This window comes from Rattus rattus, chromosome 12 (genome assembly GCF_011064425.1).
Source record: "Rattus rattus isolate New Zealand chromosome 12, Rrattus_CSIRO_v1, whole genome shotgun sequence".
NCBI lineage: Eukaryota > Metazoa > Chordata > Mammalia > Rodentia > Muridae > Rattus > Rattus rattus.
This window is the reverse complement of record NC_046165.1, coordinates 14,966,540-14,987,513: the sequence shown is the minus strand read 5'-3', so window position 1 is coordinate 14,987,513 and position 20,974 is coordinate 14,966,540.

Here is a 20,974-nt window from a genome sequence, read left to right as displayed (position 1 = left end):
GACAAATATACAAAGAAAATCAAGAGTCCTTGGAAGCCACAGGGTCAGGGAAAGATAGCTTGTGGGAACCAGAGGGTTTGAGAACAGCAAGAGAACAGTGCCCTCAAAATCAACCAAGCAGAGACTATAAAGGGGCTCACGAATACAGCAGCAATCACAGAGCCTGCACCGTTCTGCACTGACATTTCCTCTGCATATATGTTGTGGTTGGTCAGCGTGAGATTCTTGTGGGAGGACTAACAGTCGAGTGTTGGTGTCTCTGAGCTTTTGCCTGCTCTTGGGGACCTTTTCCTCCAAGTGAGTTGTATATCATACAGCTTTAATATGAAACTTTGTGTCTAATCTGATTGCATCTTGCTTTGCCCGGTTTGGTCACTAGGAAGCCCGTTTTTGTCTGAAAGAAGTATGGTTCTGGTGAAGAGGGCAGGTGAGAGAGGTGGTTAGGATGTAACATATGGGAGAATAAATTTTTAAGAAAGCAAAATTTGAAGATTCTTTGAAGCAGAATACATCTGTAATTGGATGTTCCCACTTCCTATTCCAAATTCACCTCCTACCAAATAATTTTTCTGAAAATGTTAAGTGCAAGAGAGTAGAAATTTTCCAGTCTACACTTAGGTCCTTCACAAACACTTGATACACAAATTGATTCATGGGACTTTCCAAGACAAAATTATTATTGACTTGCCATTTATAGTCTCCACTACCATCATATTAGGGCATTCTTTAGAATAAAATTTCTTTGTGTATCCCCTAAAGGCAGCATGATGCTTTAGTACTGGACAAAGTTAGAATGGACGAGTCATGGCTAAATTGTCGATGCCAATAAAAGAGGAAAATGAAGAAAGGAGGGGTCTGAAATGGAGATATGAAGTAAAAATGGTGGCTTAAGTTGGAAGCTATTTTTTTATGTAAAAGGAAAACCATGACAACAGACTCTATGGAAATATATATTGTAAAAATAGATATAACACATTGTATAGCATTACTTTCTATATTTATTTTTTAATATCTACCTTTAATCATTTTTTTTTCTTTTTTACAGTCTAGTCGTTATCTCCATCGCGGTCTGCCCTCTGACAGTTCCTCATCCCAGTTCCACCCTCACTCCACCCCGGTCTCCAAGAGATTTTCCTGACCCACCCCACCCCCACCTCCCACTCCATTACCCCATCCCACTCCACTCCAGCCCAACCCAACCCACCCTGCCAGACCTCCCCACTCCCTGTGCCCTCAAGTCTCTCAAGGGTTAGGCGAATCTTCACTCACTAAGACCAGACCAGGGAGTCCTGTGATGTTTGGAGGGGTGGTTGGGAGGATATGAGAGGGAGAGGCTCGAACATTTAGCTTGTGCTGCCTGGTTGGTGGTTCAGTGTCTGAAAGATCTCAGGGTCCTGGTCAGTTGAGACTAAATATCATGCTAATTGAGGTAACTCAGACCCAAAACGACATGCATGGATGTACTACTCATTAATAAGTGAATAGTAGAATTACTTTTCAAATGTAATGTACAAGTAACTTATATCATCTACTCCCTCTTTCTCTTCCTCCCATTTCATGAACTTTCAATATAATAACAATAGTGATGGCTATTATTGGTTGTCAACTTGACTACAATCTAGAATTAACTAAAACAAAAAAAAAGAACACCTTTAAGATATCTTTTTATAAATTAAATTATTTGTAGTGGGAAGACATATTTTTAATCCATATTTTTATGTAATTATTTTATTTATATGCATTCCAGTTTTTGGACCCCCCACACACACATTACTTTCTCTTCCCACAATTCCTCATCTCATTCCTCCTGTCCCTGATCTCCAAGAGGGTCTGTGCTCCTTACACCAGGCATCTCCCTTCCCTGGCAACTCAAGGCCCCACTATACCACAAGAACATGTGCTCCACTATTGCTCTAATCCAGATCTTTGAAGTCGGGAAACATAGCTTTAGTGTTTGTCCCACTTTTCACTGTCAGCCTCTATAAAGGGAGTGGATGAAGAGCAGTGGATTCCTTTTTGGCAGCGTGCTCTCTCTCACAAACAAATCCACTCCTTCACTGACATTAGAACATACTTTGGGATTTGTTGTATACCAAAGACCTGATGAGACTTTCAACCTTGTAGACTGAACAACTGTTGGTTCCTTAAATATTTTGTTGGTAGACATTTGTGAACTGGCTGGATCACAGTCTGTAAGTCATTCAACGAACCATGACTCATAAAAAGTTAAAGAAAATGAGGTCAATGATTTGAGAGACGTTAAGGCAGAGGGTGTCCAAGGGAGGGCTTGAGGAGAGAAAAAAAAGGAAGAATATTATTTGATTATCATTTCAAAAATTCAAACATTATAAAAAGTAATATATCACAGAAATGGCTTCAGGGAATAAAGTCATGTGATCATCTTAAGAAATGCAGGAAAATATTTTGACAAAATCCGGCTATCTTCATGATATAAAGGCGTGAAAGAACCGGGAACAAAATTAAGATATCAAATTAGTAAATCAGTATCTGAGAAACCAATATTCCACATGGCAAAATAAATAAATAAACAAAATAAAAATTAAAAATATAAAAACCCATGTAATGCTTTAAGGAATCCCAGTAAATTGTAACATGAAAACATGGTTAGAGTGTTTACTTTCCTTATTCTTATTCAGTACAATTCTTTAAGTCTTAGCTAGAATAATAAGATATAAAAAGAAATAGCATGTGGAAGAGTGAAAGAGGAAGACTCATGGTATACTTATTGTCTAATATAAAATTACATATCTAATAGATCCTAAATATTCCACAAGAACATGCTACATCTGATAAATTCCTTTATTAAAGTGGCAGGATACAATTGCAGCACTTCTGATTTTCTAATGAAAATAAACTTAAACTTAATTTTATTAAAATTTGTATTAATTTCTTAAATTTGATTTTATTTTTCAATTATTCACTTTATATCCTTATCACTAAACCTCATCAGTCCCTCCAACAATATTTGCCCTCTATGCTTACTTCTCCTCTGAGTGCGTAGGGTCCCCCTGTGGATCCGCTCCCCGCTGTGACAATTCAAGTGTCTGCAAGGCTAAGAACTTCCTCTCCTATTGAGACTAGACAAGGCAGTCCAACTAGTAGAACTTACCCATGTGCAGGCAATAACTGGGATACACCTGTTCCAGTTGTTCAGGATGCACAGGAAGGTCAAACTGCATATCTGCTACATATGAGTAGGGAGGCCTAGGTCTAGCCTGTCGTATATGTTTTTTGGTTGGTGGTTCAAACTCTGAGAGCCACAAGGGGTCCAGGTTACCAGGTTAGTTTGGCCCTATAAACAGGAAAGTAATAGACATTAAAAGTCTCTTCTAACCCCCACGGCCCCCCCAAAAAGTGGTTCTGTGCAGAATTCTACCAAACTTTCAAAGAAGAGCTAATTCCAATACATTTCAAACAGAAGAAACTCTGTCAAAATCATTCTATGAAATCACAGTCACCCTGATACCTGAACCACACAAAGACTCAACAAAGAAATGGAACTCAGAGACACCGCCAGAACCTGAAGGAACAGACCGGATAAACAGTTCTCTGCACCCAAATCCCGTGGGAGGGAGAGCTAAACCTACAGAGAGGCAGACACACCTGGGAAAACCAGAAGAGACTGCACTCTGCACACATCTCAGACGACAGAGGAAAACACCAAACGCCACCTGGAACCCTGGTGCACGGAGGCTCCCAGAAAGAGCGGTGCAGATCTTCCCGGTTGCTGCCGCCTCGGAGAGGTCGTAGGCAGCATCCCACGAGCAAACTTGAGCCTCGGGACCACAGGTAAGACCAACTTTTCTGCTGCAAGAGACCTGCCTGGTGAACACCAAACACAGGCCCACAGGAACAGCTGAAGACCTGTAGATAGGAAAAACTACACGCCCGAAAGCAGAACACTCAGTCCCCATAACTGGCTGAAAGAAAACAGGAAAACAGGTCTACAGCACTCCTGACACACAGGCTTACAGGACAGTCTAGCCACTGTCAGAAATAGCAGAACAAAGTAACACTAGAGATAATCTGATGGCAGGAGGCAAGCACGGGAACCCAAGCAACAGAAACCAAGACTACATGGCATCATCGGAGCCCAATTCTCCCACCAAAACAAACATGGAATATCCAAACACACCAGAAAAGCAAGATCTAGTTTCAAAATCATATTTGATCATGATGCTGGAGGACTTCAAGAAAGACATGAAGAACTCCCTTAGAGAACAAGTAGAAGCCTACAGAGAGAAATCTCAAAAATCCCTGAAAGAATTCTAGGAAATCATAAATAAACAAGTAGAAGCCCATAGAGAGGAGTCACAAAAATCCCTGAAAGAATTCCAGGAAAACACAATCAAACAGTTGAAGGAATTAAAAATGGAAATAGAAGCAATCAAGAAAGAACACATGGAAACAACCCTGGATATAGAAAACCAAAAGAAGAGACAAGGAGCTGTAGATATGAGCTTCACCAACAGAATACAAGAGATGGAAGAGAGAATCTCAGGAGCAGAAGATTCCATAGAAATCATTGACTCAACTGTCAAAGATAATGTAAAGCGGAAAAACTACTGGTCCAAAACATACAGGAAATCCAGGACTCAATGAGAAGATCAAACCTAAGGATAATAGGTATAGAAGAGAGTGAAGACTCCCAGCTCAAAGGACCAGTAAATATCTTCAACAAAATCATAGAAGAAAACTTCCCTAACCTAAAAAAAGAGATACCCATAGGCATACAAGAAGCCTACAGAACTCCAAATAGATTGGACCAGAAAAGAAACACCTCCCGTCACATAATAGCCAAAACACCAAACGCACAAAATAAAGAAAGAATATTAAAAGCAGTAAGGGAAAAAGGTCAAGTAACATATAAAGGCAGACCTATCAGAATTACACCAGACTTTTCGCCAGAAACTATGAAAGCCAGAAGATCCTGGACAGATGTCATACAGACCCTAAGAGAACACAAATGCCAGCCCAGGTTACTGTATCCTGCAAAACTCTCAATTAACGTAGATGGAGAAACCAAGACATTCCATGACAAAACCAAATTTACACAATATCTTTCTACAAATCCAACACTACAAAGGATAATAAATAGTAAAGCCCAACATAAGGAGGCAAGCTATACCCTAGAAGAAGCAAGAAACTAATCGTCTTGGCAACAAAACAAAGAGAAGAACACAAACACAACCTCACATCCAAATATGAATATAACAGGAAGCAATAATCACTATTCCTTAATATCTCTCAACATCAATGGCCTCAACTCCCCAATAAAAAGACATAGATTAACAAACTGGATACGCAACGAGGACCCTGCATTCTGCTGCCTACAGGAAACACACCTCAGAGACAAAGACAGACACTACCTCAGAGTGAAAGGCTGGAAAACAACTTTCCAAGCAAATGGTCGGAAGAAGCAAGCTGGAGTAGCCATTCTAATATCAAATAAAATCAATTTCCAACTAAAAGTCATCAAAAAAGATAAGGAAGAACCCTTCATATTCATCAAAGGAAAAATCCACCAAGATGAAGTCTCAAACCTAAATATCTATGCCCCAAATACAAGGGCACCTACATACGTAAAAGAAACCTTACTAAAGCTCAAAACACACATTGCACCTCACACAATAATAGTAGGAGACTTCAACACCCCACTCTCATCAATGGACAGATCATGGAAACAGAAATTAAACAGAGACATAGACAGCAAACACAGAGGCGTTTGCCAGCAGCAAACCACTGATTTGAGAATAGGACCCCCGTTGAAGGAATCAGAGAAAGAACTGGAAGAGCTTGAAGGGGCTAGAGACCCCATATGTACAACAATGCCAAGCAACCAGAGCTTCCAGGGACTAAGCCACTACCTAAAGACTATACATGGACTGACCCTGGACTCTGAACTCATAGGTAGCAATGAATATCCTAGTAAGAGCACCAGTGGAAGGGGAATCCCTGGGTCCTGCTAAGACTGAACCCCCAGTGAACTAGATTGTTGGGGGGAGGGCGGCAAGGGGGGGAGGATGGGGAGGGGAACACCCATAAAGAAGGGGAGGGGGGAGGGGGATGTTTGCCTGGAAACCGGGAAAGGGAATAACACTCGAAATGTATATAAGAAATACTCAAGTTAATAAAAAAAAAAAAAGACAACACAACCAAACTTTAGATAAGCTTAATTAAGTATAAGATACAAAATTTTTTATTGGTTAAGTAGCATGTGTGTTATGAAATTAAGTAAATTTATATTTATTTATTTTTGAAACAGAGTCTCACTGTGCACCCTAGGCTGGCCTCACATGTGAGATCCCCCAGCTCCTCTGTATCAGGGTGGCAGGTGCGTTCCCCTACTTCCTACTAAATAAGATATTTGTGATATCAGACGCATGCTCTGTACAGTACCTGTGATTGTAGAAAAATCATTCAGGGGAAAATATGATTGTTGACATGTTATTTTTCTCATAAAACATGATATAGAGTTAATAGTATCTACGAACAATCTTACTTTTCACTAAATAGAGGCAAAGACTTAGATGAGGAATTCAGAAGGTATTAACCAATAAAATAATGCTGTAATAAGAAAAAAAAAAAAGAAATGGAACTCCAGACAGACTTCTGTTATGAACAGTGATGTAAAACTAGTCAGTAAAATTCTCACAATCGAATCCAGGAACACATCAACGACATTATCTATCATGATCAAGTAGGAATCCCAGGGTTTCTTGGATAGTTCAAAATAGAAAAAGCCATCAATGTAATTCACCACATAAACAAAACTGAAAGAAAAGAAATCACATGATTATCTCATTTGATGTTGAAAAAAGACTTGGATAAAATCCAACACCCTTTCATGTGCGGGGCCAGTGAAGAAATGAGAGAAACAACATCCTTTACAATAGCCATGAATAATATCAAATATCTTGGTGTAGCTTTAACAAAGCAAGTGAAAGCTTTGTATGAACTTCAAGGCCCTGGAGAAAGAAATTGAAGAAGATACATTTAAATTTTGAATCTGACACTACACCTATTCTTGTTGAAGCATTTTTTTTATGGTGTTGGAGACTTTTTTAAAATTTTATTTAATCTTTTCTTTCACACTCCAGATTTTATCCCTTTCCCAGTCCTCCCTCTGTTCCACATCCCATACCCCGCCCCCTGATCTCCATGACGATGTTCTCATCCCCATCTTCCACTCCACCAGGCCTCCTCACTCCCTGGGGCCTCCTGTCTCTTGAGGTTGAGGTACATCTTCTCTGACTGAACCTAAACCCAGCAGTCCTCTGCTGCATGTGTTGGGGGCCTCATATCAGTTAATGTATGCTGCTTGGTTGGTGGTCCAGTGTCTGAGAGATCTCAGGGGTCCAGATTCATTGAGACTACTGGTCCTTCTACAGGTTTGACCTCTTCCTCGGCTTCTACCAGTTTTTCCCTAATGCAACCACAGGGGACAGGAGCTTCTGTGCATTGGTTGGATGTAAATATCTGCATCTGACACTTTCAGTTGTTTATTGGATCTGACAGAGGGTGGTCATGATGGGTCCCTTTTACTGAACACGCCTTAGCCTTAATAAGTGTCAGGCCTTGCAGCTTCCTCTAGAGTTGGGTCTCACTTTGGGCCTGTGACTGGACCTCCTTTTCCTCAGGCTCTTCTCCATTTTGTCCCTGCAGTTCTTTCAGACAGGAACAATACAATTATGGGTCAGAGTTTTTGACTTTGGGATGGCAAACCCCTCTCTCACTTGAAGCCCTGTCTTTCTGCTGCAGGTGGGCTCTACAAGTTCCCTCTCCCCACTGCAGGGCATTTCATCTAATGTCCCTCCCTTTGAATCCTAAGAGTCTCTCGCCTCCCAGGTTTCTGGTATAATGTGAAGGGTCCACCCAACCTCCTAACTCTGAAGTTGTGAAGCATGTTTTATAGTACTTCTATATCTACTCTATGACTTTATTTACTTATAATACTTACACCATCAATTACACATTGTTCAGTAAATAGCTATTGGGCCATTTTGCAAAAATCAAATAATTAAAGTAATCATTTCAATATGTTGACTTTTGAAACATATCATTGGGGTTTGAATAAGCCCAAGGTTTTCAGTATTAATGTAAGTATCTGTGGTCTCAGTTTAGAGATTTTACTGATAGACAAAATTGTGCCTTCTATTCCACTAGGTTTAGTTGAGTCTCATGACATTATTGAATTCGCTTTAAATTAGCACTGGAAAAAAAATGGTTCTGTTACAATTTAAACCCAGTGGATACTAAATTCATTTAGTGCTGACAAGCCTCATTATTTGGCTTGTCAGAGAAAGGCCTTGAGGTAACCGCTAAACGTGCATGTTTACTTTAATTGCCGTGTATCTCAAAAGTTTTGAGAGTATAGAAACAAAGAAAAATAATTAAAACTATGCAAAGTTCACAGAGAAGAGTGGATTGCTATTGGCAGTCTCAAAAATCAACCAGCGGTAGTTAATAAAAAAAAAAAAAAGTACCCATGGTTCAGGGATTATGTGAGAGGAGGTGTTGATAGTAATTTTACCATGAATTAACATTGCAAAGAAAATTGTTTTAAGTTAATCATTATGCCTCTGAATACAGATGGTAAATACCCACATATATATTACATATATTGTATTATATGTATTATAAATGCATATGATACATGTATCTGATGATAAGAGATCCTTTTAAAAATATTTAAAAATATCTTTGCTAGTTCATTCAAGTAAAATATTGGAGTAAATTATTTATACAACTTATGGAAGAAAAAAGGTGATTACTATTATTTACAAAATTTTTTTCATAAATTTTAATCTGGAGAGCAAAATTGGTGGACAATTTATTGCACAAATAAAAATCTCTTAATTGTCACTCATATCTATTTCATGTTTATGTATACAGCTTTATGCTGCCAGAGATAATTTTTAGTTAATTATTTTGGGAAATGACATCTGCGTTTCTGATTTTATTTATTCCGTGTTTCATCCTCCGTCATAAACATCTCAATTATCTCAGCGATCAACAGGATCAACAGGTCAACAGAAAGCTATGCTAAAGATTTCAGAATCTGTTAGATCATTGTTTCCTAGAAAATAAACGTAGTTCCAAACTTATTTCCTGTTCTTTTTTCCAGAGATGTGATTTTGAGGCTGTATTCCTTCACAAACTAAAGTTATGATCAACTAATGGTCCATACAACCTGTGGATTCTGCGTAGCTATGGGTTATGTGGATAATAGGAGCTGGCTCCTGACGAACGTAGAAGATAACTAGGCAATGCCAAATGTCTAACTTTTGAAAGTTCCAGTATAGCACTTAGGAGACGTAAGAATCCAGATATTTTAGCCTTTCATTGCCCTCTCTGTGGCCCTGTGTTTATTGGGATAGTATTTTTTTTTTTTTTATCAAACTTGAAATACGAATGTGTCCTTTAATGAAATAAGACTACTTTGGAATGTTAAACCCACGATTTGTGGATAATCAAATCAATAGAGATATTCTCACATGGATCCCACCTGAAGGCTTTGGGAAAGAGAAGAAATCCTTTTGGGGGGAGGGATTAAGGGATAGCGTTTCTTGCTATTTTTATTTATTAACTGTTTTATTTGACCCCGCCCCTCCATTCGCATTGCCAGAGTTCTTTACCTCATCTCCTCTGCACTTCTGAGAGGATGCCCCGCTCCCCCCACCCGGGATACTTGATCCCTGGGACATTGAGTCTTTACCAGATTAGGCACACCCTTTCAAGGCAGTTCTTTGCTATTTATACACCCAGGACCTCAGTCAAGCCCATTTATGCTCTTTGTTTGACTTAGTCTCCGGGAGCTCCCAAGAATCCAGGTTAGTTGACTCTGCTGCTCTCTCTATGGGGTTGCAATCACCTTCACCTTCTTCCATCCTTCCCCTAATTCTTCCATGTTGGTCCCTGGCCTCAGTTCAATGGTCGGTTTTACGTATCTTCATCTGTCTCTGTCAGCTGCTGGTAGAGCTTCTCAGAGGACATCCTTGCTAGCCTCCAGTCTGCAAGCACAACATAGCATCTGAAATAGTGTCAGGGTTCGGGGCCCGCCCATGGGAGGATCCCAAGTTAGGCTGGTCACTGGTTAGCCTTCCCTCCAGTCTCTGTTCCATTTTTGTGCCGGCATTTCTTTTAGACAGGAACAATTGTGTTTGTACCAAGTTCATATAGCTCAAGCAGGGTCTGGCCAAGGTGACAAAGCCCTGGAAAGAGTATTACAACAGGCGGGGAGATTTCAAGAGGATGCTGTGAGCTAAACTTCGTGTATTAGAGAAGCAAGCGCTTTACCATTTCTACCCTCCCTATGTTCAAAGAAAATATAAAATACATAGGACATAATGTAATAAAACATAATACAAGACAACATGTCAAGCATTATGAACGAAGTCCAGGAACTTATTAGTCTCAAGCTCGCAATTACTGTACGATGTAGTATTTTATAAGATTCATTAGAGGGAATATAGATATCAGCTATAATGAAATATAAATGATTCCCATCATTCTACTAATTCCACGATTACAGGATTTAAAGATTTCTTAGCTTCTGGATTCTGAAAATGAGCACCATAGAATTCCAAGCCATTCTAGGAAAATCAATAAATAACATGACTAAGCCAGATCAGAGAAATAAAGCCACACAAAATGTAAATTTATAATGGTGATCAATATTAAGGTAAATAAAAATTAATTAATATGTTGATTTGTTTCTATTTTATCTATTACCTTTTCCTTAACAGTTGATTATCCAATTTTCCTTTTCTTTATGTGTTTTATTTACATTTACACTTGAATTTTATTTACATCAATTATTTAATTCCTACACATATGCAATATATTGATTAAAATTGCAATTTTATATTTTCCCATAGAACTTGGAGTAGATATGTTATTTTTCTTTACCGAATAAATGAATAGAAAATACCTTTTAAAAATTGATAAACATGTCTTAAACCTAAAAACACCAGTCACGTCAAAAACAGAACAGAAGAACATAACATTGATGTAATTTGAAATTCATCTGCAGAAGAAACACCTTTAATGACAGAGAGGAAAGAAAAGAGTTCCACACAGCTACAGTTCCTAGAAACTATGACTATACCCAGCATGAGTGTATGCCTGGTTTTGTGTGTCAGCTTGACACAAGCTGAAGTTAGGAGCTACCCTTAAGCAGATGCTTCCATGAGATCCAGCTGTAAGGCATTTTCTCAATTAGTGATCAATGGTGGAAGGGCTCATCCCATTGTGGGTGGTGCCATTCCTGGGCTGGTAGTCCTGGGTTCTATAAGAAAGCCAGGGAAAACAAGCCAATAAGCAGCACCCTCCATGGACTCTGCATCAGCTCCTGCCTCCAAGTTTCTGCCATGTGTGAGTTCCTATCCTGACTTCCTTTGGTGATGAACAGCAATGTGGAAGTGTAAGCTGAATAAACCCTTTCCTCCCCAAATTGCTTATTGGTCATGATGTTTGTGCAGGAATAGAAACCCAGACTGAGACAATGGAATAATTCTAAGTATGCACAATGTCACTCATTCTTGATGTTCAGTCTCAGCTCTCTAAGGTACTCAAGGTCCATTCAACATGAAGAAAAAAAGTAGGACTTTTAGCAATGACTTTATATTTTTATATTTTAGCTGTTTAGAACTTATTAAAGTACATTACAAATATTGTTATGGAGAACATAGTTTAAATTTCAACTTTTTAAATTTGTTTATGTTTATGGTTTATTCTTACCATGACAATTTGAATCCAACAATATATTTTAAGTCTTTTTTTCATACTTAATTTTATATGTAATAATTTTATTACAAAAAATTGAAAATATAAGCACCAAAACTGCATTTCTACTGAAATCTCCTTTTATTTTAATTTTTATTTGTGGAGAGTTTTTCAAATTAAAAACAAACCTCTAGCTTTCTATATTTCCATTCCCTTTAATATGTGATAACTCCTGGAGAATCAAATGATTCTGTCTGGGGTTAGTGACCTTGCTTTAAAAGACCTGCTAGAAAGAACCAAGCAATTTCTTAGCCTTAATGAGCGCTTAGACACAGGCAAATTTACTGTAATGACCTGTTCTGTGCTCAGAAGAGCTAATATCGTGCAGAGATAACAAAAGTGGGATATCAGGAATAAAATTCTTTCCATAACATTTCTAGTTACTTTTCTGTTGCTATGGTAAACACCATTGCTGAAAGTATGTGAGTGGAGGACAGGGTGTATTCATTGGCTTATATTTTCAGGCCACAATTGGCAAAAGGCAAGGAACTCAAGTAGCAGAAGCAGAAAGGGATGCTGCTCATTAGCCCCCTCATTACTTTATTCAGCTTGCTTTCTTGTGCAGTCAAGGACCTCCTGCTTTGAATGGTATAGAGAACAGCAAGAGCTAGGCCCTTCCTCATCAATTAACACTCAAGATGGCACACCACGGATAAACTCACAGATAATCTGATGGAACCAGTTCTTCAGCTGAGGTCGCTGCTTTGCAGGCTACTCTAAGTTGTATCGAGTTGACAAGTGAATCAAATCCAGTGATACTGATTTTTCAATTATCATTCAAAGTTTATAACATAACAATCTTCTGTTTTAGCTTTTGTTGTCCAAGCCATGATCAAGCATTACTAATTATATATAATTTTATGACACAAAAACATCTAAAGTTCTCTGAAGAGTAGCAGACACAGTAAGAACAAGGACGCACAGGTTCTAACACTGCTGTAACGACACAAACAAGCCACGCTAGTCATTTTCAGGCTAACAGCAAGGAAAGTGAAGACATTCCTACTGTGAGTATTTCATTTCCCCTTCCAAGAAGGACTGAAGCATTTGCACTTTGGTCTTTCTTCTTCCTGAGTTTAAGTGGTCTGTGAATTGTATCTTGGGTATTCTGAGCTTTTGGGCTAATACCCACTTATCATTGAGTAAATACCATGTGCAATTTCTTGTAATTGGATTACCTCAGGATGATATTTACAAGGTTCATCAATTTGCCTAAGAATTTCATGAGGGCATTTCTTTTAATAGTTGAGTAGTTCTCCATTGGGTAAATGTACCACATTTTCTGTATCCATCACTTTGTTGAGGGACGTCTGGGTTCTTTTCAGATTCTGGTTATTATAAATAACTCTGCTATGAAAATAGTGGGGCACATGTCTTTGTTGTATGTTGGAGCAGCTTTTGGGCACATGGTCATGAGTGGTATAGCCAGGTCCTCAGTTGTACTATGTCCAGCTTTCTGAGGAACCACAAGGCAGAGTTCCAGAGTGGTTGTACCAGCTTGCAATCCCATCAACACTGGAAGAGTGTTTCTCTTTCTCCACATCCTTACCAGCATCTGTTGTCACTTGAGTTTTTGGTCTTAGCCATTCTAACTGGTGTGAGGTGGAATCTCAGGGTAGTTTTGTTTTGCATTTCCCTGATAACTAAGGAAGTTGAACATTTCTATATGTTCTTCTCAGCCATTTGATATTCCTCAGTTGAAAATTCTCTGTTTAGCTCTGTACCCCATCTTTAATAGGATTATTTGTTTCTCTGGAGTCTAACTTCTTGAGTTCTTTGTATATATTGTATATTAGCCCTCTATCTAATATAGGAATGGTAAAAACCTATATTCAAACTGTTGCTAGCTGTTTTGGCCTATTGTCAATGGCCCTTGCCTCTCAGAATCTTTGCAATTTTATGAGATCCCATTTGTCCATTCTTGATCTTAGAGCACAAGCCATGGGTGTTCTGGTAAGGAAATTTTCCCCAGTGCCCCTCTGTTTGTGGCTCTTCCCCACTTTCTCTTCTATTAGTCTCAGTGTATCTGGTTTTATGTGGAGGTCCTTGATCCACTTGTTCTTGAGCTTTGTGCAAGGAGATAAGAATGGGTCAATCTGCATTCTTCTACATGCTGACTGTCAGGTGAACCAGCACTATTTATTATAATGCTGTCTTTTTTCCATTGCATAGTTTTAGACCCTTTGTCAAAGGCCAAGTAACCATAGGTGTTTGGGTTCATTTCTGGGCCTTCAATTCTATTCCATTAATCTACCTGCCTGTCTCTTTACCAATACCATACACTTTTATTTATTTATTTTTTTAAGTTGTATGCATTTTCCCTTTTCATCTTTTATTTCATTGACTTACTGTTTTCAAGTTTATCTTAAACATTCTGACCTTCGCAATACATTTAGTCACTTATTTTTTTCCTCCATCTTTATTAAATTGGGTATTTCTTATTTACATTTCAATTGTTATTCCCTTTCCTGGTTTCCAGGCAAACATCCCCCTAACTCCTCTCCCTCCCCTTCTCTATGGGTGTTCCCCTTCTCATCCTCCCCCCACTACCGCCCTCCCCCCAACAATCACGTTCACTGGGAGGTCAGTCTTATTCTTGCTCTTACTAGGCTATAGTCTTTGGGTAGTGGCTTAGTCCCTGGAAGCTCTGGTTGGTTGGCATTGTTGTTCATATGGGGTCTCAAGCCCCTTCAAGTTCTTTCACTCCTTTCTCCGAATCCTACAATGAGGGTCGCTTTCTCAGTTCAGCGGTTTGCTGCTGGCATTCACCTATGTATTTGCCATATTCTGGCTGTCTCTCAGGAGAGAGCTACATCCAGTTCCTGTCAGCCTGCACTTCTTTGCTTCATCCATCTTATCTAGTTTGGTGGCTGTATATGTATGAGCCACATGTAGGGCAGGCTCTGAATGGATTGCTCTGTAATACAGCTTGAGGTTAGGGATGGAGAGTCCCCCCACCAGAAGTTCTTTCATTGTTGAGGATAGTTTTTGCTCTCTTGGATTTTTTGTTATTTCAATTGAATTTGCAAATTGCTCTTTCTAAGTATATGAAGATTGAGTTGGAATTTTTTAGGAATTGCATTGACTTTGTAGATTGCTTTTGGCAATATAGGCACTATTTTCAACAGCCATTGAAATCTTTTTTCAATTTTTTTCTTCAAAGACACGAAGTTCTTGTCATACAGATCTTTCATTTGCTTGGTTAGGGTCACGCCTAGATATTTTATATTATTTGGGACTATTGTGAAGGGTGTCAATCCCTAATTTCTTTTTCTGCCAGTTTATCCTTTGAGTAAATGAAGGGTACTTATTTGTTTATTTTATGTCCAGCCACTTTGCCCAAGTTGTTTATCCAGTTAGGTGTTCTCTGGTGTAATTTCTGGGTTCAGTTAAATATACTGTATCTTCTGCAAATGGAGATATTTTGATGTATTCCTTTCCAATTTGTATCCCTTTGATTTCCTTTTGTTGTCTACTTGTTCTGGCTAGGACTTCAAGTACTATATTCAATTTGTAGGGAGAGAGTGGGCAGCTTTGTCTTTTAGTGGTTATTGTTCCAAGTTTCTCTCCATTTAATTTGATGTTTGCTACTGCTTTGCTGTATATTGCTTTTGCTATGTCTAGGTATGGTTGTTGAATTCCTGATCTTTCCAAAACTTTTAACATGAAGGATCGTTGAATTTTGTCAAGTGCTTTCTCAGCATCTAATAAAATGATCATGTTTTTTTTTCCCTTTGAGTTTGTTTATATAGTGGATTATGTTGATGAATTTCCGTATATTGAACCATCCCCACATCCCCAGGATGAAGTCTACTTGATCATGATGGATGATCTTTTTGATGTATTCTTGGATTTGTTTGTGAGAACTTTATTGAGTATTTATGCATCGATATTCAGAAGGGAAATTGGTCTGAAACTCTCTTCTTTGTAGAAGTTTCGGTATGAACATAATTGTGGCTTCAAAGAACAAATTGGGTAGTCTACCTCCTGTTTCTGTTTTGTGGAATATTTTGAAGAGTAATGGTATTCAGTCTTCTTTGTAGGTCTGAAAGAATTATCCACTAAACCCATCTGGTCCTGGGCATTTTTTGGTTGGGAGACTTTTAATGAATGTTTCTATTTCTTTAGGGGTTAAGAGACTGTTTAGATGGTTTATCTGATCTTGATTCAAATTTGGTATCTGGTATCTGTCTAGAAAATTGTCCATTTCATCCAAATTTTCCAGTTTTTTTTTTATGTATAGGCTTTTGTACTAAGATCTGATATTTTTTTGAATTTCCTCAGTTTCTGATGTTATGTTCCCCTTTTCATTTCTGATTTTGTTAATTTGGATAATGTTTCTGTGCTCTCTGATTAGTTTGGCTAAGGGTTTTTCTATCTTGTTGGATTTCTCAAAGAACCAGCTCCTAGTTTTGTTGATTCTTTGTATAGTTCTTTTCTTGTTTGTCTGTGTCTATTTGGTTGATTTTAGCCCTGAGTTTGAATATTTCCTGCAGCCTCCGTTCTTGGGTGTATTTACTTCTTTTTGTTCTAGAGCTTTTGGGTGTGCTGTCAAGCTGCTAGTATATGCTGTTTACAGTTTCTTTTTGCAGGCACTCAGAGCTATGAGTTTTTCCTAACCACTGCTTTCATTGTGTCCCATAAGTTTGAGTATGTTGTGCCTTCATTTTCTTAAATTCTAAAAAGTCTTTACTTTCTTTCTGTATTCTTCCTTGACCAATTATCATTGTGTAGAACATTGTTCAGCTTCCATGTGTATGTGGGATTTCTGTTGTTTTTGTTGTTATTGAAGACCAGCCTTTGTCTATGGTGGTCTGATACGATGCAAGGGATTATTGCAATCTTCTTATATCTGTTGAGGCCTGTTTTGTGACCAATTTTATGGTCAGTTTTGGAGAAGGTACCATGAGTTGGTGAGAAGAATGACTTTTTAAGAACAGAGTTTAAAGCACTCTCTTCATTTTCCCCCTTTTTTCCATCTTTATTAAATTGGGTATTTCTTATTTACATTTCAAATGTTATTCCCTTTCCCAGTTTCCAGACCAACATCCCCCTAAACCCTCCCCCTCCCCTTCTATATGGGTGTTCCCCTCCCCATCCTCTCCCATTACCACACTCCCCCCAAGAATATATTTTAAATTCTTTCTTTAATTGATATTATGAATAATATAAGATAATTTTAGCTGTAGAATTTAATTTGAAATTAAAAATCTTTCTACCAACATAAAATTTAATATGCACACAATTTAATGTCAGACATATGACCTTTTTACTCAACTTTTCTTTTAAGAGAACCACATACTTCAGTCATTAAGGTATAATTTGCAAAAATCATTATTTATTTTTAATTTAACCATAAGTTACTTCCATTTATTGCATTTCATGACTAAAACCATTCATATGTATGTATGTGTATATATATATATGTATATATATATGTGTGTGTGTGTGTGTGTGTGTATGTATATATATATATAATATATATAATGAATATTTTTGGTGATTCCTTATCCACTCTTGCAGTCTAGATTCTATTCTATTTTTGGCAGGCCTCCAACTTAAGATCCATCTCTGTCTATCTCAAGAGAACTTCCAATATAAGTTTATTTTAGCATATTGACTAGGAATATGTTCTACACTGTATTATATGAAGATACTACCTTCTGCTCTCATGTGGATGAACTGCTCATCCTCTTTTCTTTGCAAACTCATATGTAGATAAAATCTAAAGTGACAGAGAGAAGATTCTGTTGTCTTGACATGGCAATAATGCTTCAGTTCAGACTACACTTTTACTTCCATAATATGTTGCATAATAAGCATTTGCTTCATATTTTTATTTAGCACATTTTTATGTAATAACTTCACAGAATTCACTTACCCTAAATTATTGACTTGTTTTATTTTCTTAAATGTATAGGGTAGAGAGTAATGGCTTCTGTGGACTTTAACTCAGCATATCAAAGTTTGATCCTTGATCAGAAACAAAGCAGTTGTTATTGGAGATTTGCTTTAGCAGAATTGCATCTACTAAGTTATAACTGAAATAATGAGACAGATTTTAGAGCTAATGTCAATGAAGACTATTGCAGTGACAACAGCCACTTTAGGTACAAGTTGCTGGTGAGAAATTCATTTTTGTTAATACTTGTATCCTCTTGTTACCATTTTTATGAGGATACTTCTACAATTGTGGCAACACATACTTATGTGATCATGATAGGTTTTGTTCTTCATGACCCGGCCATTCTTTTTCACCCTTTCAAAGTAAGGCTCTTACCCTCAGCTATGAAAGGAGACTAGAAAATTATTTATTTACAATTTTGTGAGTTTTCCTCAGGTTTTTCACATTAAGTTTGAATACTATGTAGAAAATGATAGTTAGGATAGTAGGTATTGGTATTTTTAAAAAATTCAGGGTAAGTTACCAATTTTGGTTTTAAATAGCTCACTAAATATTTAATTATACTATACTGCATTTCAACTAAAGAAACTTCTGGAAATAGTTAAAGTAATAAACTAGAAAAATATTCTAGAAGTACCAGTTTTGCTTTATCACAACCATGGCAACAAACAGCTCTTCTCTATGATATGCACTTTGAAATAAATACCTTTGTTATCAGCATCCTGGCTGTTGTATTAATATTATTCTATTGCTGTCATTAAACATCATGGCCAAGACAATTTATAAATTAAAAATGCAAATTGTTTGGGCTTATGGTTTGAGAAGAAAAGTAGTCTGTCGTAACAATGAGACACAGCAGCAAGAAGCATGCAGAGTGGCTGGAGAACAAAGAATAGAACTCAGACCATGAATCAAATGCAGAAAGCAAGGAGAATAATCTTGGAATAACCATAGCACAAAGAGTCTTTAAATTCCCAAAGCTAACATCAAGGGACATACTTATTCCAAACAAGGCCATGCAACCTAAACTCTTCATCCCCAATTGAAGACCATGTGTTCAAATACCCAACACTATGGGGATAATCCATTCAATCCGTCACAGCTATTAAATGATTTCACCAGAGTTTGAAATTCTATCATTAAGTCCATAATAATCAGGATAGAACACATCATTAAAGTTATGTAAACTGCTGTCTAGTACTATGTCACACTTCATAAAACTGCTCCAAATAAACCTACTGTCCTTGTAAAAACATGATAAGAGAATATTTTCCACACAGAAATTAAATATTAGTGTTTTAAGAAGAGATAAATACATCAGGAATTACCAACTTCCAGTAAAGGTTAAGTAAATTCCACAAGAAAGCATACTGGACCTTGTGAAAGCATGAGTGGCTTTAATTCATGAAGGCCTCTTTTGTTGTTCCTAAAGTTTCTGGGGCTGGGGATTTAGCTCAGTGGTAGAGCGCTTACCTAGGAAGCGCAAGGCCCTGGGTTCGGTCCCCAGCTCCGAAAAAAAAAAAGAACCAAAAAAAAAAAAAAAAGTTTCTAAGTTTCCATTTAAATAAAAGCAATTATTAACATGAAGGAATTGGGTCGCGCAGTGATGGACAGCTAAAAACTTACCTTAAATTCTTTAAAGATTGTTCTGTTCATCAAAGAGAACAGCAGCACAGCACAAAACAGCTGGGAGCTTGCGAAACACAGAAAGTATCTGATGGTTCCGGAGCTTAGACTTCTGCAAGATGGAAGTTAGCTACATCCAATTAAAACCAAACCTTTGAACATAATTAGCTTAGCCTCAGAAGAAAACCTATAAAAGTAGCAGATTGTATAACACGATGCCAAATTCGAAATGCATACAAATAAACAGGAATCTGAGCGGTTAAGTGTAGTATGAACATTTTAAAATTGTTTCCTTGTGATGTGAATTCAGGGTTTCTAAGTGCTCAGAAGTTATTTAAATCGTGGTTCCGTCATAATCACACACATTCAAAAAACTTGGCAATTGCATCTCACTTCTCTGAAGAAAACGCATGAAAAACACTGAATTGTGAATATTGTTTTCTCATTAGAAAACGGTGATAGCTCTCCAGTCAAGGTTAACAATGTTACTCTGTCATCTCTATCACAAAAGGGAGCAAGCATTTCAAGTTGACATTGCACACGAGGAATTTGGACACAGTCTCTGAATCCCTTGTACATTTGATTTTCACTTTTATCTTTGAACCATAATACATATATCTCTAAGTTATCATATAGAATGTGGTGGATGGTTTTATGAAATATGAAATCTATGAAATACTCTAAAAAGACCAACACACCAATATGTTTTAAGAGTTATGCAAAAATAAGTTTGTAATTTAATTACTAACTACCCAGTTTTCAATTGTCAAGGCCATGGCAAAAGTATTTTCATTAATACTCTATATGTTTCAACATAATTCTAAGCAAAACTGGAAAACTATTTCAAAAATGCTATTAACAAAATTATTACATAGATATGTAAAGTCTATGTTATCACCAATCTGTCTCACTTTCATCTTTACATTTTCCTTCATTTGACTTCATATTAAGCACAAAATTAAGGTATGCTAATCATACAACTAAGTAATAAACTCATAAAATATCAGGAATACAGTCTATCATTTCATAACAGTAATAAAACACATCAAATATACCATATTATCCTTATGGACTTTGCTGATATTTGTCTTCTTCTGTTTTTCATTTTTTATATTTTTAATTGTTTTTGTTCAATAAAAATACATTTATATTAATTTTTCCCTCTTTCTACAACTTCTCCCTTCTATATTTTCTTTTTCTATAATTAGTTTTGTTATTTATATGCATGCAAATGTATAAAAACGCCACACGCTTAGTTCAATTAGTGTGGTTTATATGTGTATAGATTTAGGGCTGACTATTTGGTATTGTGTAACCATTTAGCAATGGTATCTTCAGTAGATAATTTCCTGTTTACTGTGCAGACCAGACCACACTGGAAATCATTTAATAGATCAGGTTGCTTCCCACAATCATGGTATTTGTCTTGCCCAAGTTTCCCAAAGGTTAAAATTAAAGATATGCAACACCTCATCCAGTTCAAATATCATGAATGTTATACACCCAATGCAAACACATGCACACACACACACACACACACACACACACACAAAATTGTTAGAAAACAACATTTAAATTGTGCAATATGCTGAGAAAAAGAATTTGTCTGGTTAACATTCATAAGAGCTTTTATGA